At 25.6% G+C, this 19,361-nt stretch overlaps 1 protein-coding gene across 3 annotated transcripts in view; it reads left to right on the forward strand.

Annotated features, from left to right (window-relative positions):
* The first annotated feature begins 18,658 nt into the window (after positions 1 to 18,658).
* LOC119685873 (protocadherin-like wing polarity protein stan) overlaps positions 18,659 to 19,361 on the forward strand; it is a 41,065-nt gene continuing 40,362 nt past the window's right edge. For all 3 annotated transcript variants that reach the window (XM_038100273.1, XM_038100270.1, XM_038100272.1), the window contains exon 1: positions 18,659 to 18,734. The gene's annotated coding sequence lies outside the window, so the exon portion shown is untranslated. The remainder of the gene's footprint in view (positions 18,735 to 19,361) is intronic.

Below are 19,361 nucleotides of genomic sequence, written 5' to 3' on the forward strand. Positions count from 1 at the left end.
GACGGAAATAAAACAATTACATAAATTTAGAAAACAACAAAATTAATAAGAAGAAACTAATAACAAGGATGGTTAAGAACTGAAAGTGCCTTCCTAATAATGGAACATAAAAGTCTTAATTCCATCGGAGAGATTTAATAAAACACCATTATCACTTTTTTCGCAAAGAATTATTCATTAAATATTTTTGCACAAAACTTTCAAATCTGAAATAAGTACATCAGATGGCCTTCTCAGTAATGAAAATAATATATTTTTTTTTGCTCAAGAAACAGATACATATTCATATACATATTGTTAACTATACTGGGAATGAAATGATTTTTATACTTATTCTGAAAGCGTTAAAAAAATTGATAATTAATGAAAAGAAAGTTTCAGACGCTCTCACTAACACTGATAGTTTTGTTATTAAAATATAAATCTCCGGATTTTTAAAAACCGACCAACTGATCAATCTTTCCCTTTTCAAATTTGCAATTGCTTTCACTGCTTTCAATATCACAGTGTGACATATGCAGCAGTTTACCAGTGAAATTCCTGTGGACCATCAAACGATTTCTGTTCAGCCTTGCAGAAACTGTTAGCAATGTAACATATATATAGTTTGAGTTCATTCAAATATCACATTCTTTGATTTGGAAGTCATGGGTTTTGTTCATTGAATATCTTATGCTGAGCATTACTAACTTATTCTAAATTAAATTTTGAAAGGATGATATGAAATATAATATATTATACATTTTGTTATAAATATAGTCTAGGAAGTAGAGGTACAGGAGATATCAGTGAATATATAGACCATATATATTTTAATAAGCATGTCAAAACCAACTAAACTAATATAGCGGTGTCCCTTTTTCTTGGAACACTTTTATGTATTCTTTTATTTTAATACCCAGTTTATGATTCTTGATATTTTGAGTCCACATTGTTTTTTTGGTATTTTTTACAAACGTTTCTTGGTATATAAATTGAAACCTTGTTTCAAACATTTAGCTAGAAATTTTACGGCGACTCTTTATTATATATGTGCCAGATGAACGACTCTCTTTAAAACTGAAATATATTTATTTTTAATTGTTCTAACATTTATTTAATTTCTATTTGTATGGTCTCACACATTCAGAGCACCTGAAACCACTACTACTTTTGTCTCTCTAGTTAACGCGGAATTGATCTGTCTGTAAGTTCAACTATTTGTTTGGCTACTTTATAAAATAGTTCATTAATTTTTGAGATCTTCGAATTAAAATTTGTAGATGTACTTATCGAAAATTCAGACATAGAATTCATAGAATGGATAAAATTGTGAATGAGATCATGTAAAGTAAAATGAGCATATTTGGTAATTATAAGTAACATATTTATAATTACCATTATAAGCATATTACATTGGATATTATATCAAAAATAAAATTTATTTGTGAAATTAGTAAAAAGAATCAAAAATAAAATATTAATAAATTTTAACTAATTTAAAAATTAGTAAATAGTTAATCTATAACATATTTATCCGTGTGTTCATATCACAGTGATATCAAAATCATATATCTAATTCTTTTTTTGTTTTATTTCAATCCTTTTTTGTATATTAAAATTTCTTTTTTATGAAAATAAAATAAATTTAAAATTAATAATCTTTATTTTAATTTTAAACTCAACTAAATAATTTTTAAATAAGAAATTAAAAAAATAAACTTATTTAAATATATCTGTTTTGTATGTATATCTTATCTTTGTAATTATTTAAAGATAATTGCAAAATTAAAAGAAAATAAAATAAAACAAAAACAATGAACCCAGAAACTCGTATTTTCACATTTACTAAAAACAACAGTGATTTTAAAGAGTATCTGTTGGTTTATTTTCTGGTATTTAACCAGTGAGTAATGAAGACATATTTGACATCATTTATCACAATTGGCAGTTGCCATGTGTACATAAACAATTTGAATGCTTCTTCTGAATTTTCTCTCTCTACTCTATGGGCTTTGAATACCTTAAGATTCAAACGAGTGAAAGGTATTTACTACCTTAACAACATTTAATTTTACCACATGGAAATGTGGTAAAATTTAGACCTATTTTATCTAAACATTTATTATCATTAGTTGAATGTAATTGCATGAGTGAATCCAAATCAGTTTATATGTTTACTGTTACTCCTATAATTACATCCTTTGCTTTTTTCGAACAGTAAAAACTTTATTTATTATAAGTAAAATATAATCGTCTTCCTTTACAAACGCCATGAAGCTACAGTATTAAGAATTTGGGTTCCGTTGTTTGGTGTCAGGTTAATAGCAGAAAGAGTGTTTTCCAATAAAACCGTATATCTTAATGCAGTCATTTCAACCCACATATCAAAGTGCAGTAAACACATTAATATGTCAATATAAAAGAGTAATATTTTTAAAATATAATCCATATATGCATTTTAGAAAAATCTATTTCGAAATCCGTTAATAATTCCGTGACGGAATTGACTAAAATGAAAATGACCTCTTCACAGTATTAATACTTTGTAGTGTATTTTGGATATTCAATCATATATAGTAGCCATTAATGACATACAAACGTTTAAATACTATTTGTAATGTATCTGCAATCAGTTTATGCTAAAACTTCTCATTTTAGCGCTGAAATGGCCTTTTTCAGCAATAAAAGGCAAGAAAATTTATGCAAATACTATTGGTGTTGCATTCAGCACACCATTCACTGCAGCAAATGCAGTTTTCGCAGTTACCTTTATAGTTCAAAAGAAAAACTTGTTTTTCCAGTTGACTTTGAGTATTGTTTTTCTTTTTATTTTTATTTTTCTTTTTCTTTTTATTTTCATTTTTATTACAGTTTCGCATATTTCTCTACTGAAATAAAAAACGCTCTAACACAATTTATACATGACCAAGTTCCTATCCTTTCCTCTATTGCGCTGCTTTTGCTCTAAAGTATCTAAGAAATGTTTGAAGCACATTTGCAACAAAAGTTAAACTTTGTAGTATTTTTTCAGTCTTCCTTTGTTTCTGTTTGTGTGAATGTGCGCAAAAAGCTCAATATAATGACCTAAACAAAATGGAAAAAATGTAAAATTGTTTATATTTTTTACAACTTTCTTAACTTTTCTTAGTTATTTTATTACAATTCATTTTTCCTTGAATATCTTAAAGTAACTTTTAATACTAAATAATATATTTTTATTCTTATTCCCACTACTCCCTTTTTTTTCTAGAATAAGTAAAAATTTTGTTTAAATAATAAAAATGCTGTACTTAGTGTTAAACTTTACTTTCTAGATAAGTTGACTTTTAAACCATTTGGTTTTCTGCTCTGAAGGAACTCAGAAGAATATTATTATTCTTGATGACCGCATCATAAGCAATAAATAATAGCACTAAAGATACTTCATAAATATACCATTGCATTACAAATATCAAATGAAAATCGAGTAATAAAGAAATAATGAAAAACTCCAGCTTTTCCTTCTAAATTTAATAATATTTTTAATTAAATTATTTTCATGTTAATATGACTGCTGCAAACTATCTTTTGTAAGTTGGGTAAAGGGTTTCTCTTCTCTCTTTTTGCGCTGAAATCACAAACTATTCAATTAAAAACAAAAATTTTATATTTAAAAAGATTTTTTGTTATTTTTGTGATTAAAACTTTAAATTATATTATATGAATTCTGTAGTAAACGGACATTGTACAAGGCTAGAACGAAGATAATGACAGCTGTCAGAAGGGCGTAGATAGAGACATATCTATTTTTGATATTGCAGTTGTATAGTAATGTGTTAATTGAGAAGTTTACTACAAAAATAATACATATTTACAATTGTTACTTAGAGTAATGTGTTAATTAAGAAGTTTACCACAAATTCCATATGCAGCATATATTTGAATCTATATATACTTACCCTTTCTCCAAGAAACTCCATTTTCTTTTTGGGATCTTTTGCATCAGTTGCCTTCTAAAAAAACAGATTTGAGAAATAACAATACACATATAGTTGATATTCACTTTTTTGTTACAGAAACAGACTATTAATTCGGCATACTGCTTCATTATGTCTCTCTCACTGAAATACATTAGACATGAGCCTATTACTAGAAAAGCTGAAAAACGGAAGGTTGCTGCAAAAAGTAATGATATGTGATGTCTTTTTCGAATTTAATTTATTTGAACATATATTTCTCTAACATATTGAGTAAATTGTCATTTAGCTTCTCAACTGTATCCTTCGCTTAAAATTTTTTAATAAATTTTTTAAGGGTTTAGTCACCGTCAGGCATATGGTAAGGTAGTTCTAAACTAATATCGAATTTTAACTAATACCGACTCAATCTAATTAGTTCGATAAGTTCTTTAAATACCAATATGACATTGAGAGATATATATCGTGATCCATATAATATCACCCAGGATAATAGAACATATGGATATTGTATTCTTTACATTAAAGAATGTAAAAGGGGATGCAAAATTTTGTAAAAATTAACGTTTAACTTTAACAGCGAACATTTTTAAATTAAGAACTAAAATTTTTAAATTAAAAACGAAAATTTTTAAATAAAAATGTTTATTTTTAAACCACTTCGATATAAGAAACTGTTTTACAATTTTGCAAAAAAATAATATATAGAATTTTTTAAAATATTTTTTAAATTTATACCAGTAATAATTGTATAGATCTAGCAATATCCAATAGAGACTCGTACAATTGTTATTAATTGAAATAAGTTACACTTAAAAACAAAACAGTTTAGAATTATTATAAAAATTATATATAATAAAACTCGGAATTTAAGAATATATACACTCAGAAAAATAACTTAATTGATTTAATCAGATTTTAACTAAATCTCAGATCAAAATATTCTTACTTGGTATTCATAACTTCTGTACCACATGAGCTAAAATTTCTCTCACAAAATGATCAGATTCATTTAACTAGTGTGTCATTGGAACATATTTTTCTGAGCGTATATTTTATATTTTTTAAAATCTTTTCCGGAATGTAATTTCCGGTTCTAATAAAGCACTCCAATATTTGAAGTGTCTTTCTTTAATTTGAATTATTGTTTCTGACATAATGTCGATGAGTATGAAAAATGAATCTTTCTTACAGTTTACATATTCATCACAAAAGATGACATTCATCTTTTCATATAATCACATAATGTAAATTGGTCATTTGGTTTCATATGTTTATAGACATTATATTTAATATATTCATCATTATCTTCTGTCAACGACTCGATGAGCACGTAATGAACACTATAAAACCACTACTCAGTCAAATTGCTACAAATGAAAAACCAATAAAACAAACTCCAAAATAACGGAACGATTGTTAGAAATCTAGTTTCACTGAAAATTATAAAATAATAAATCGAAAAGTTATACAAATATAATGTTAATATGATATATTAAGTTTTATATAACGTATCAATCAATATTATTATAGTATCATTGCTGCAATAACAGAATATAAAAAAATAATAAAACATATTTTAATGTATATACTCAATTTAGAGTCATAACACTGATAATATTTATAAATTCTATTGGATTTGATATATCACTCCAATATCTATCACCGATAAAGCGCTTATGGTATTTATTTTGGATTTAAAAAGTATTGGTGCTGCTATGAATATTGATGCTTTACATCAACATTGTTTATTATTGTAGTTTTATTTATTTATTATTTATTTTATTATTCCATTTCACTACTTTTGTTAGTGCTATCATAGATTCATGTGGGATTGTAGTAGAGTTTCAGATATAATTTAAGTTTATTATTACAGATTACTTCAAATGTTTCTGAATATATTTATGACTGTAACTTTTAAATATTTATTTTTTTGTATTTCAATAAATATACAAGTTTAATAAGTTTTATTCTAACATTCACTTTTTGTTTTATTTATAAAATTTCCATACCTTTCAATTTTATATGGAAATAGCCACTTAGTTTATTTATAAATACTAAAGCAAGCATAAGAACCACAAATTGATTCAAATTAATACTAAACAAAGAAAATTTAAAAGATCAAAGACCAGATACATACCAACATTCTGAAGGAGTGGCAGCCGTGTTGTTGCATAGACGAAAATCAAGTTTATCTATATTGTTGAAAATTTCTGTTGGTTTCGTTTGAAAACATTTTAAGATATTAAAAAACGGAAAAAATTCAAATTCAAATTGAAATTCAGGTCTCTTTTATAGCACCTAATAAATTCTTAAAGTGGCGCTGATAGTGAGTTAGCAAATCTATCTTGCCTCATTTTTTAATGTTAGCAGCTGCATTAAAAGCAATAAATTGTACACACAATTGAAATCCCTGAAGAGATCCAAAGCTTTTTATAAAGTGAAACAAAATGGAGGACGGCATCAACTGCCAAGAAAAACAACTGTAAAAAATAAAAACAAAAGCTAAGCATAAATTGCAACATTTAAAATGGGGTTGCCAGGAACAACACAATTCCAATCAATTTAATTCTTCCAAAGTGATTCCAGAAATGAGTACAAACACTACAGTAATGGTCTCAATGGAGGGTTAAAGTTTTACTATTGGGGAAGAAGGTGAGATAATTCAATGCTTTATAGATTTTTCTAATGGGTTTCGTACGCTGAAAACACTTATTATACACAACGTTTGACCAGTGCATTTTGTTGATTACTGCAACACTTTTATAAAACAAAAACTAGAAATTTAGAAAAGAATACTTTAACATATTTGAACATCCTTGCTTTGTGCTATTTCATTTTAAATTAAATTGATGAACAAACTGAATGGAATTTTTCAACTCTGAGCGCTTTGTGATAAGGAGAAAAAATTTGCTTTGGCTCTATTGAGCCAAATCCATATCCTTTACAGGGATACTTTTGTTGAAAATCAATTTTTTTGCTACTCATTTTTTGGATTTTACAAATATTTTTCAATACTATTTGATTTTTTTAGTTATATTGATTAGTAGTTAAGGAAATTCATGTAATTATCTGAAAAACTGAGAAACTTAATTAATAAATTAATTCGTCCTGCTAAACAAAAATACATATAATAACATATGTCATTACATCATGAAAATCTTGACAAAACCTAATTAACAATTACTTCTGTTTCTTCTTAAAGGTACAATAAAATTGTTGTATTGGTCAAGAAAAAGCTTAGTATGTATATTTTTAAAACCTTGGTGAAGTACCTTTGATTCTGACTTGCTAATAAATAAAAAAAGTTAAATACAAGTACGAGTATAAATTATATACTGTATAAACATTGAAGTTATTGTTATCTTTTTATTGTCGCTCATAATCTAATACACGTAAAGGCCCTAAATCAGGTGATTATTGTAATCAGCTCCATTTAACATTGCCACTGTTTTACTAGAGGCTAATACTAGAATATTATAAATGTGGCTTCATGTAAGGCAAATATAATGCTTTAATATATTACAAACAACCTAACAAATTAAACGTAAAAAGTAAAAAGGTTCGAATGCTATTATAGTATATACACATATATTATTCACAGTGCCCAAATTGTCCTTGAAAGCATTGTCTTGAATACTGCTCGCAAATAGTGTTTTTAAAGATTTTAAAGATGTTGTCTTCAAATACTGGATACTGTAGAAGACATTTAAACTATCTGCAGATAGCATTCTATCTTAATAAACTTTGCCTTCGAAACACGAAACACAGACGCACAGATGACGTCCAGTGCTTAAAGACATTATCTTCAGAACGGTCCACGCTTAACGTCGGTACCAGTAGACAATTACACAAACACCGACGTAAGGTAATAATAAACAGTAAAGAAAAATTAAAAATTAAATAAGCAGCAGCACCTATGATAAATTTGCCATATAACGCGGCTGCTATGCAGTAAATATATAGTCTTTTATAAACTTACGCAAATTATCATAGCATCCATTTTACTCAGAGACCGTCAAACATTTAGTTCGGTCTTCAGGTATGTGTACATGTACTAAATATTTCTTTGACATATTGATCCGTCTCCAAATGGACACATAATACTCAATTATAACACTTATTTATCTAGCTTCAAGTCATTTTTTACAAAAAAACTTTGTCATATGAATAGGTGATGCTAGTATTGATCTATTGAGATTATGGCATAATTGATGAAACATAAACTTGAAAATAGTACTAATATTAAGCTAAGCCTTCTTAGCAAAAGTAATAGTAATAATATTAAGTTTAAAGTTCAGACTTTTTAAAGTCATAGGTTTTAAGTGAATTTCAATATGAGTTTTATAATTTCCAATACATTAATTTTATTCTTTCACTTTGATGAAGAGGACATATATAACTATCAGGAAACATATTTATTACTTTTGCATCAATTGTTTTCCTTCACAGTCGCAGAGTGCATCTTACTTCATTGTATTAAATCGTAATAATACAGTATTTTCTGTAGACTCCAAAATCTAATTCATTATAATTACTCCCTCTTCTAACATAAACGTCTATAAGTATCTGTTATACTTATATGTATAATATATATATGTTATATTTTTTCTTTGCTTTAATTTATTATCCAGTATTTACAAGGAATATTTAGTGAATGCCTAGCAGCAAGGTTTAAAAAACTACTATACATCATTTCTTATTCGATTTATTCACATTAAACTAAAAATATATAAAAGGCTAAACTATTTTTTCTACTTGTAGAATCCAATATCATTAATTCTGATTTTACATGATATCACAACTCTGATTTTTTTCTTTATTGGAACCTTTTTAGTGTATGCTTCCATAGAATCTCAAATAAAGGATATTTTAATGATTTTTAATTACTTAAAATCCTTTTTAATAAAGGAAAAAAATACTTTTTAATAATGGATTTTAATGTACATACATTAATAAAATAATTAATTGAAAAATGAATTATGAAATTACTTAACAATATAAAATAGTTGGTCTGACCTCAGTGTCATTTAATTTCAAATGTCAAATAAAGGTGAAGGTCTTTATAAAAATTTATTAAAACTTTCATTAAAGTCTAATAGTTGCAAATGTATTTTTTTGGATGGAAAAATTATTGTTTTATAATTTATTAATATTAACAAATTATTTGTAGGTACATTTTTATATTAATATTTGTGAGTAATATTTTTTCAGAATTTAACCAATTAATATATTAATTAAATTAACTAATTAAATATATTATTATATTCTATTAAATAAAGTCATTTTTAATTTTATAGAAAATATATGCTAATATTAATAATAAATATTAATTTAAAATAAATTTAATTTATGTTATATTAAAAAAAAAATTTAATATATATTTAGAGGTAAAATAAAAACGCAAAAATTTTGAAGTTTTTAATTATTAACTAGTAAAAAGTATTTTAAAAATTTTTGAAATCATTGAAATAATTAAAGATTTATTTTAATTTCTTTTCAGGAAATTAAAATAAAAAGATTAATAATTTATCCTAAGTTCTTAAATCAACCTAGAGCCCAAAATTAAACATTTATTAAGTCTTTGATTCTGTTCTGAATATATATAATATAGTATAGGAAAAATTTTCTTTCACTGTATAAAAAATGAGATATTTCAAAAAATTAATTGAAATTTATTGATTAAAGGCAATGGAATGAAAACTGCTCTTTGAAAAGTAATTTTTATTTCTAAATTTCAATTTTGTATATTACGCAAAATTGCCTTTAAGCAGAAAATAGAGAGTACAATTAATTAAATAAGTTGTTCCCCAATTAAATTGGCAAAGTAACGACTAAATGAAAAGCAAATAAATTAGTTTTGAACTTCTATCTCAAAATATGTTTTAAATATTTTTACTATTACTATGTAGGTATAAAACATCAGAGCAAATTTTAGAATGCTGCGTTTGATTTAAAACCACAGAAAACTTTTAAGAAAAGTTTAAAAATTAATTAAAATTACCGAGATAAAAGTGCTTTGGTAAAATTGATGTGAAATACTAAAATTTAGGTGTAAATTCGGTTCAAATGAAGGTATTAAAATGAAATAAAGTTTAATTAAAACCGAGCTATGCTTAGCATGTAAAATCACATGCACAAAACTTTTTAAAATAAATATTTTCCAGTTTTATTCAGAATGTGGGTTATCCTCGTGCTGGCAAATACAGTAAAATTGACGTATTATATACATGCGTATATCCTTCGTGTAAATCACTGCTTTAAGGAGTTTTCACTTTTATTTATTTTTTCACAGATTAAACATTCTTGTGTAAAATAAAATTTAAATCAAACATCAAATTCCTTTCATTTTTGTATAATGACATCAAAGGATGCTTAAATGAAAGTCATATAAGCTCAAGCAGTGCTTAACCATTTTGTTGCTCCTTCATATCGCCATTTATAAGTCCGCAATCCTTATCGAAATAATTGCTACACATAAATAGCAGTTATGTCCTTTTCCATTATTCTTTTTGTATGCTGTTTAATAATGACTGCTCTCAGTAATGTGCAATCCACAATACCATATATATATACCAGGTGTTACCAAGCATCCATACAAATAAACGGTTATGCAGTGCAATTTTCAAATTTCCTTAATTTTAATTAGAAGCATTTTTGCAATATTCACCCATAATTTGTTTTAATTTTAAAATTAATTTTTTTTTAATGTCAAATAATTGTTGTTTCTTTGCAATTACATACTGTTTATATATTAATTTCATATGTACGAGAACGAACAATATTCGTCATTTCATCCTCTTGAGACATGTGCTTTTGTTATTCCAACAAATAAAAAAATCACCTGAAAGCAGACTGAACATTTTCCACCCGCAGTTAAACGTGTAAGGACTTGTAAAGTTACTGTCAAATACTGCTTATTTGTAAAAGGGTTGTTTGTACCTTTGGCTCGTTGCACTTACCAAGCACTTTACTCCCATTCCATTTCACTGATACACAGTATTTCCGTTATTGTGCACATTTCTGAGAGTTTCGTACTCTAAAATTTTATATCCACAAGTGACGTTATGTACTCCTTATAACACCCACTACCAACCTATTTCCGTACTACCCTTCGCTATTGACGACGATGATGATGATTGTGTCAGAATTTTCAAAATGGCATATGCAGGATTACAATTTTTCTTCTCTGTTCTGAAATATCGCACAAATGCTGAGACTGAGTCATTAATGGGATCAAAAGTAATCGAATTTTATTATACGAGTATGTAGCCAGTATCTGTGTATCTGTAGAAGAGGGTTGCGGAATTATGTATTTACAATGTATGTGTATTTACATAGACTTCTTCTTTTTTTTTTTGTGTTGTTTCTTTCAATGTTCATTTAAAATTATTTTTTTAGGGATAAAATATTTTAGAAAAATCAAAATACAATGACAGTAATTAGAACTTTCGCTTTCCATCATTAATAATCCATATTTTTTTGTCTGTATTGAAGTAAGACATTTATTTTCCATTTGTCAACGATGGATTGTTGATGGATTTTACTACTTTATAACTTATTTCGTAATTTTCGTATTTTAATAATTTAATGCTGTAATGTAAATTAAATTAAAGTAAATATAAAATAAGATGAAATGTAAATTCAAATTTTATAAGAAATTGAGAAAAGCAAGACTTAAACAAAACATAAATATCTTTGTCTGTACACAGATAAGTATAAAGACAAAATCATTTATTTAACATTTATATACATATTCTTCTTACATTTCTTGGTATATTGTGTATACCTATAATTCTTAATCTATGTATATACGTATTTAAATACATAAGTTAAGGTACAGTAAACCAATTTTATTTATTTTTTGTTTTTTTTTTTTGGTTTATTGCAAATCTACTCGGTTTAGGAATTACTTTAAGCGCAAAATTTTATTCGATTAGCTCTGTAAAATTAAGAGGTAGACTTGTCACCTAACACTGACAGATGGGCATTATTCTTTCAAACAAGAATACTTAAGGTTTGTATAATGTCCAACATAATTTGTACAGCAATTCTACTATCTTGACAAACTTAATACACGTTGCAGTGAAAATAGTATGAACGGTTTATAAATAGAATACTACAATAATAAATATTTTGTTCTAAGAAATGGTTATATTTTGATTTAATTGAAAACAGCAATATGAATCAGAATATCATGTACCTATCACATCATTTCCTTTGTATCACTTTTTCATTGATACAATATTTTGCTTTTGAAACTTTCTCTCTTCTATTAAACTATTTTATTTATTTGCAATATTCTATACAAGTCTATAATAAATATAAATAAATTTTTAAACTTATGCGTATTTAACATATAACTAATCTAAAATAATCCCTGTTTATATTAATACAAAATTTATATGAAGTAAGTTATATAAGAAATGATAACTTAACTGCTAACAAATAAATTTAAGAGTCTATTTACTCTTTTTTCTACAGAATAAGTCTAGAATATATGTAGAGTAAATAATGAAATATATTTTTTGAGACCTGCTCTTTTATATGAATTTTTAGAATAATAACTTTCTTAACCTGTAGTGACAATAAGCAGATTGAACTAATATTTCTGTACATTTATTCTGTACTACTCCATTTAAAATAATATGTATTGCAATCTACTCTATAACAACAGAAAATACTATACTGTTACACTGCATTTACAAGCTTCGATAATAAGTTTAATAAGTGTTTTAGATCGTTTACAGAAATGTTCTTTAAGATATTGATACCAGCCGTTTAAATGTCTTTTATGTCCACACAACTTTTTTCTATCGGCAAATGTGTTCTTATGAGGTTCTTAGATAAAGATTCATGATATGATTAAGTAAAAACGGAGAGTGTTTGACCTTCAAGTAATTGCCAAAAGATGGACTCTCTTTAAATACACACATATTTTAAAAAGTAATTTTTAGTTTTGAATCAATAGTGTATTCCTTTTCTATTATTGTATAGTGTATTCCGATACAATTATAAGTATATACAATTACAATCGGTTATTGAATTTAATTAAGGTAGAGTTTTTTTCATACTTTATAAGTATGATTGCCAAATATACAACCATATTGCAGTAATGCTGATCACAATATTTTATTAAAATATTTTGAACACAGTAACTTTTTTATTTTATGATAAATCATTTTTTTCATATTTTGAAAACTTTTTAATCATTTTAAACTTTTTGAAGTGAATATTTCAATGAATATTAAATAAATATTTTTATCCAAAAGTGAAAAGTTTACAACTAAATAAAAAGTAATAACATCATGAGTCCGTTTCGGTGTTATTTTGCAATGCACACCAAATTAATTATTTTTTATTTCACTTGATTTAAAAAACCAAAATATTTGGAATTATAATTTTAACCTAAATAGGTTTCTATCAAATGGATATACTAATTCTAACTTTAAAAGAAAATTTTATAAATATTGTCTAAACACTTATTTTCTATTTGCATAATTATAATAAAAAAATTCTAAGAAATAGAACTTTCATTCTTCAAAGTCCTTTGAAATTCTAAGACTATTACGGTCTTAAAGAAAAAGTTATTCATATTATGCTAAATATTTCGCTTCTACTAATGTAGATGATAACATTTTTAGAAAAAAAATGAATCGAAAAGGTAAATTGTTAAATGGAACTTATCAATATTATAAAAAAAGCAATTTTATGAATAATGTATACAAGTACAAATAATATGCAGTCAAATTATTCATTACATCGAGTTTTAAATGAAAAATGTAAATGTTATACTACCTCCAATAATTTATTATAGATTTTTTATGAAAAATATTTATTCATGAAAAATATTTATTCATAAAAAATATTTATTCATGAAAAATATGTTAAACAATTAATGTTAATTATTTTTTAGTCTTGTAAAATTTGCACATAGAATTCCATAAATCCAAAAATTATTTTCTGGATTCATTTTTCGGTATACTCTCAACTTCAATACACTTCAGCGATCATTCAATTTATATAATATTAGGTATATATATTAGGCGTTTTTTATTACTAGTGTTGATAATCATATATCTAACAACATAAATCCAATTATGTCAAACGAACGCTTGTTTACAAATCAAAATTTGTTTGGTGGAATTCGTTTTGTAGATCAAATATGGACATCGCTCTGTACGGTGTATCAAAATCGACACACAAGCTGTCAGGAAATATCGGAGGCACTTTAAAATCAACCACATGACAGTTTTTAATCATTTAATAAGGACAGGTTCCTCAATGACGCTCGACGTTCAACGAATTAACCCAAAGAAATTTGATTGACCAAATTAAGATGAGTCAAACACTGTTAAAACGCAACCATTTATAAAGCGAATCATTACGAGCAATGAAAAATGGATTAAATTTAAATTTTCAACGATAATGACCATCGTAAACGATCATGGCTAAAAGCTGAGATCCCTCTACAAACAACTTTAAAACCTGAATTGACAGCAAACAATGTTATATTTTGTGCTGTGGTATTGGAAGCAAATTGTTCATTATGTACTTCTCTAGCCTGGATAATGCTTATGTTAGTAGTGCATCTGCAAACTAGATTGCTTAAACACAATAATCAAGGAAAAGCGACCATAATTGACCAACAAACAAAAATGTTGTTTTATCATGACAACGCCAGTCCACACTTATTTTTAGTGATTCAGAACAAATTTTCATAACTTGGTTGGAAGTTTTGATGCAGCTTTCATATAGCCTGGATTTAGCACTACCTGACTACCATTTGCCTCGGTACCTGCAAAACTCTTTAAACTTCAGTAATAGATTTATGAATTACATCAGCAGACGAATTTTCTTGAAGGAAAATTGATTTTTCCATCAAATTGATCCCAATTGATGGAAATAGTTGTGATAGTGGTTTGAGTTTATGGTATTATTATTTTTGAAGTACTCGTAATCTACTAATAAAGTTTCTTCTCTATTAAAAAGAAAAGAAATTGAGCTAACACCTTCTTGTTCGATTAATTGATTTAAACTTAATTTAAAGCTGAACTACCTGATTTGCATCACTCCTTAACTCTGTGTTTTGATTTAGAGTAAGAAAGGATAAACGAAGCCTCATCTATAATGATGGAACAGCGCAAAAAATGAAAAAAAATGATGTTTTCTCTACGTTTTTATGAGAGAACAAATATTAAAGTAGCGTCAAAGTTTCAGTTATAAATAATTTTTCAATAAGTATGAAATTTAAGTATTTAAATTTTAAAATAATTTTAATATATTTAAAAATTTATAACAATTTAAAAATTCATTAATATACTTCGTGGATTTTTTTGTGTTCATTATTTATTATTGTTAAGTTAAAAAGTAATAATTTCATGAAATAAAATTGCTTGTTGGTATATATTGGGTTGTACTAGTTGTAAAAAAAAATTGATTAATTTTAGTAATAGTAAAATAAAAACAAAAATTTATTTTTAAGTAAATAATAGTTTATATAAACAAACGTTATGTAAAAAATAAAAACCAAAGTTGGAATTTATATTTAATTTTAAGTCAATAATGATGCTATAATCAATTTTTTCAAATTAAAAGGTTTTGAAGAGCTGTGAATTGCAACGAAATTTTATTTTTAATTAATTAAACTTTTAACCAAAATTCAGAAACGCATGAATAATATTTGACTTTACGTAAAATTTAAGTTAAAAGTACTATAGGGAATACATAAGAAAGAATGTATAAATCATGCAAAAAATAATGCTTCTACAAACAGAATAGTATTGAAATTTAACAATTAAACAAAAATATATATATAATTAATTAATTCAATTATTCCACAACTGGTTTATGATTTCGTTTTAATATAAACACAGCAAATGTATTTATTAATGAACTTTCATGGCAAATTAACAAAAAAGAATCCAGAAAAATATGCGAACATAAAAGTCAAGTAAGGCCTTGGGTCAGTTGGTTCGAGACTGCAAGTATCAGTTTGATTTCTGATACTTGCAGCCTCAAAAAATTATTTACGAATAATTAAATACAAGAAATAAATCCAAGACCACTGTTGATGGGTATTTGGCAATACTCGAAACAGCTGTATGGTCAGCCAAAAATTCAATTAATTAAAATAATATGAAATGAATTTTTGTTGTTGTAGTTCACTACTTTTCGAAAAAAAAACTCTATAGGGAATATATTAATATTCTTGCTATTTTCCAGCCGTAAATGTAAATTTCTCACAAGCCTTACGCATAAAAAGAGTATTTATCTTCATTTAGTTTTTGTAAACAATAAGCAATTTTTAAAAATATTCATTTGATTAATTGTATGACAATAAAATGTCACCCTGTATGGTACTACCTTTTGCAGTACATTGTAGTTATACTTATAGATAAAAATCTAGAGGCTTTCAATTAAAATCCTGTCTAAACTAATAACTTCCTCGAATTCCTTCGTGAAGGTTCAAAATGGAATAAAAACTATATAAGTTAATTATTTTTACAGGTAGATCGATACATAATAAATACTATATTTATGAATTTTATTATTTATTCACAATCTTTATAAGTAAATAGATCTGATCCAATCACATATAACACACTTAGGGTACATATAGGACAATAGCTGTACTTTCTGAACAGAAAAAAATTATTTTTTTTTAAAAAAAATTAAAATAAATTTTATTATTCGAAAAAGTAATTAATTTTCACTTCAGCAATGATTTTGCAACTCTGTACATATTGACTTCCTTCCAGTATTGCACACAATTATATCTTATGAAAATATTGATTGATTTTTGAAAGAACGTACAAAATATATTTTCGTATTAATTTTTTAACCAGTATTTTGTGTGTGAAATTATTTAATATTTTAAAAGAACTTAAAATTCTTTTCTTAAATACTTTTTCAATATATTTACATGTGCAGAATGAAATTAATTTATTTTTTATGTAGGAGGGATTACATCCAGAAGAATGCAAGAGGACGTAAGCCAAATTGAATATTTTTAAAAAAATGCTTAACGATTGCTGTACACTGAAGCGTGCAGATTGAAGGATTGAAAATATTGAAAGGAGAGATATTTCTCTGGCAAATATTTTATTAATAATTAATATAAACATGTACATATGTGTATATTACACATTCCTCTCATCAGCGATAACTACTTAAAAGGTTACAGCTCCTTCGGAATGTAATAACGTTTAATTTTATTTTATATTTTCCGTAAATCAGAAATTAATTGTTGAGATCGTTTACCAATAATTTTTCACCAAATTGCAAACTTATTTACGTTAAATAAATACTTAAAATGAATTACTTTTGTATCCATTCAGGAAATGAACCTTGAAAAAATATAAAAATATAATTTTTATTTTTCAAATTCTTTAGTTGAAAAGAAATTAACCTTTTTCATAATTCCACTTAAACATTTGATAGAAATCTACAAGAAATTTAAAAATTTCTCTTCAGATTTCATTTATCTTCAATTGGGCATCTCTAAACTCTAAACGTTTTTAGCTATGCCATTCTATTCATAAATGCGGGTTCTACTTAGCTGATGTCTATCATTAAAATCTAGTACTAATGGTTTTTTAAGCAAGCTGCAGTTAATACGAACTAGACTTTCTCCCACCTAGGTATACTGATTATTAATTAAATTAGTTATTTACTTCAATGTAGTTAATATACAGTTTCTGGTAGTAGTGCATCCTACATTGCCATTTAGAGTTCCTTTTGCTGAGCACTAAAGTCATGAATCCAAGCATAAGTGTTGACAAAACCATAGTCTCATACAGCAGTATCTTGAAAGTTATGGTGAGATTTCTTAGAATTAAACAAATTCCATTTTTACATCCATTTATCGCTAAGTACTAAGTTCTTTATGACTTATTCTGTACAACGACAATTATTGTAGGTGATTCTTTAGCAAACAATATACCATATGTACCATTCTTTGTGCCTTTTGATACTCGTAGATCCAGAGAATTTTCTATTAAAATGATTTAGATCCTACGACAATATCAGTATCGCCTGTATATTTCAGTTTAAGTATTCAAGTTGGTTTGTTGTGTGTTCAAGAGATTTTTTGCTGCAACTGCAGTTCAAAGAAAACATGCCAGATCAATCCCTTGTCGGAGTTTGATTTAGATTATAATACGGTTTATTATATTGAATATAAAAAGATGCCAAATTTTTTTATAGCCTGAAAAAAGTATACTTTGGTTGGGTGTTCTTTTTATACAGAAGACTATCTGAAATAAAACTAAAAATCTGTTAATATCATAATTTTAAAATAATATAATTATCAGTAAAGTTTATGTTTAAGATCTTGAGCTATTAGTAAAAATAATAACCAATAATATTTTATAAGTACCAAAAACATATTAACATTTTGTTCTATTTTTAAACTATTTCTTAAATTTATTACCGATCATTTCATTCTTACTGTAGTTGCAAGTTAGAATATTTATTCTCCAGTAATTAGAATATTATTTAAAACTTATATTAATTTACTTTAACTTTGGACAGTTAAAAGTTAAAGGTACTTATCTTAAAACCTATAACTTTTTTGAACTGAAATTAATTGGACATGCTTTTTTAACATGTTTTACGCTTTTATTATTTATAAATATAATTTACAAAAGTCATAATAACTTATTTATTTTAAAAAGATTTCGCATTTTTATTTATTATATTTTTTTCTTTTCTTGCAGTTTATATGAAATGAAGTTTCTAAGATATGTTAAAGATAATTTTGAAAATTCAAGCAACATTATTATGAATAAAAAGGTTAGTATATAAACACATTTAAGCACTTCTCAAATTTACATTTAATTCACAAAAATTAAATAAAAAAATTTAATATTGTTGTAAAAGATTAAGTGGAAAAAATTTATTTAAAAAAATAGCACTAAGCTTTAGAGAAGTATTTCCCGTATTTAACAATGGCTAACCTCGATAATTCGATTATATACTACTAGCCTTATTTCTGAACCTTATTTTGTATTATGACCGATCATATCTTAAATGATATTCTTAACTCAAAATTTTACATGTTTTAGATATTCTTAATTCAAAACTTCTAATACGATTGGATGATTCATTTGATCTTGATTCACAACGGGCAAAGAATCGGGTTAAACACACAATTCACACCAGACTGATATTATTCTATCAAGGAGATGAGCAGTTTACTTGAAACTTATATATTTTTCATTATACATATATAAAATTAGATTAACATGAATCTATAGAATTAATTTATTAAAATTCGTATAAATTATAGTGTGCTCTAAAACATTTTTCCATTGATATGATATAAAAAATGCACTTTGACTTACGTTATCCTGTTATTCTAGAAAGGAAATTTAGAATTCATGAATAAAATTGTAACTGTTAATTTTCGATAAATATTTT

This window comes from Teleopsis dalmanni, chromosome 2 (genome assembly GCF_002237135.1).
Source record: "Teleopsis dalmanni isolate 2A chromosome 2, ASM223713v2, whole genome shotgun sequence".
NCBI classification, from domain to species: Eukaryota; Metazoa; Arthropoda; class Insecta; order Diptera; family Diopsidae; genus Teleopsis; species Teleopsis dalmanni.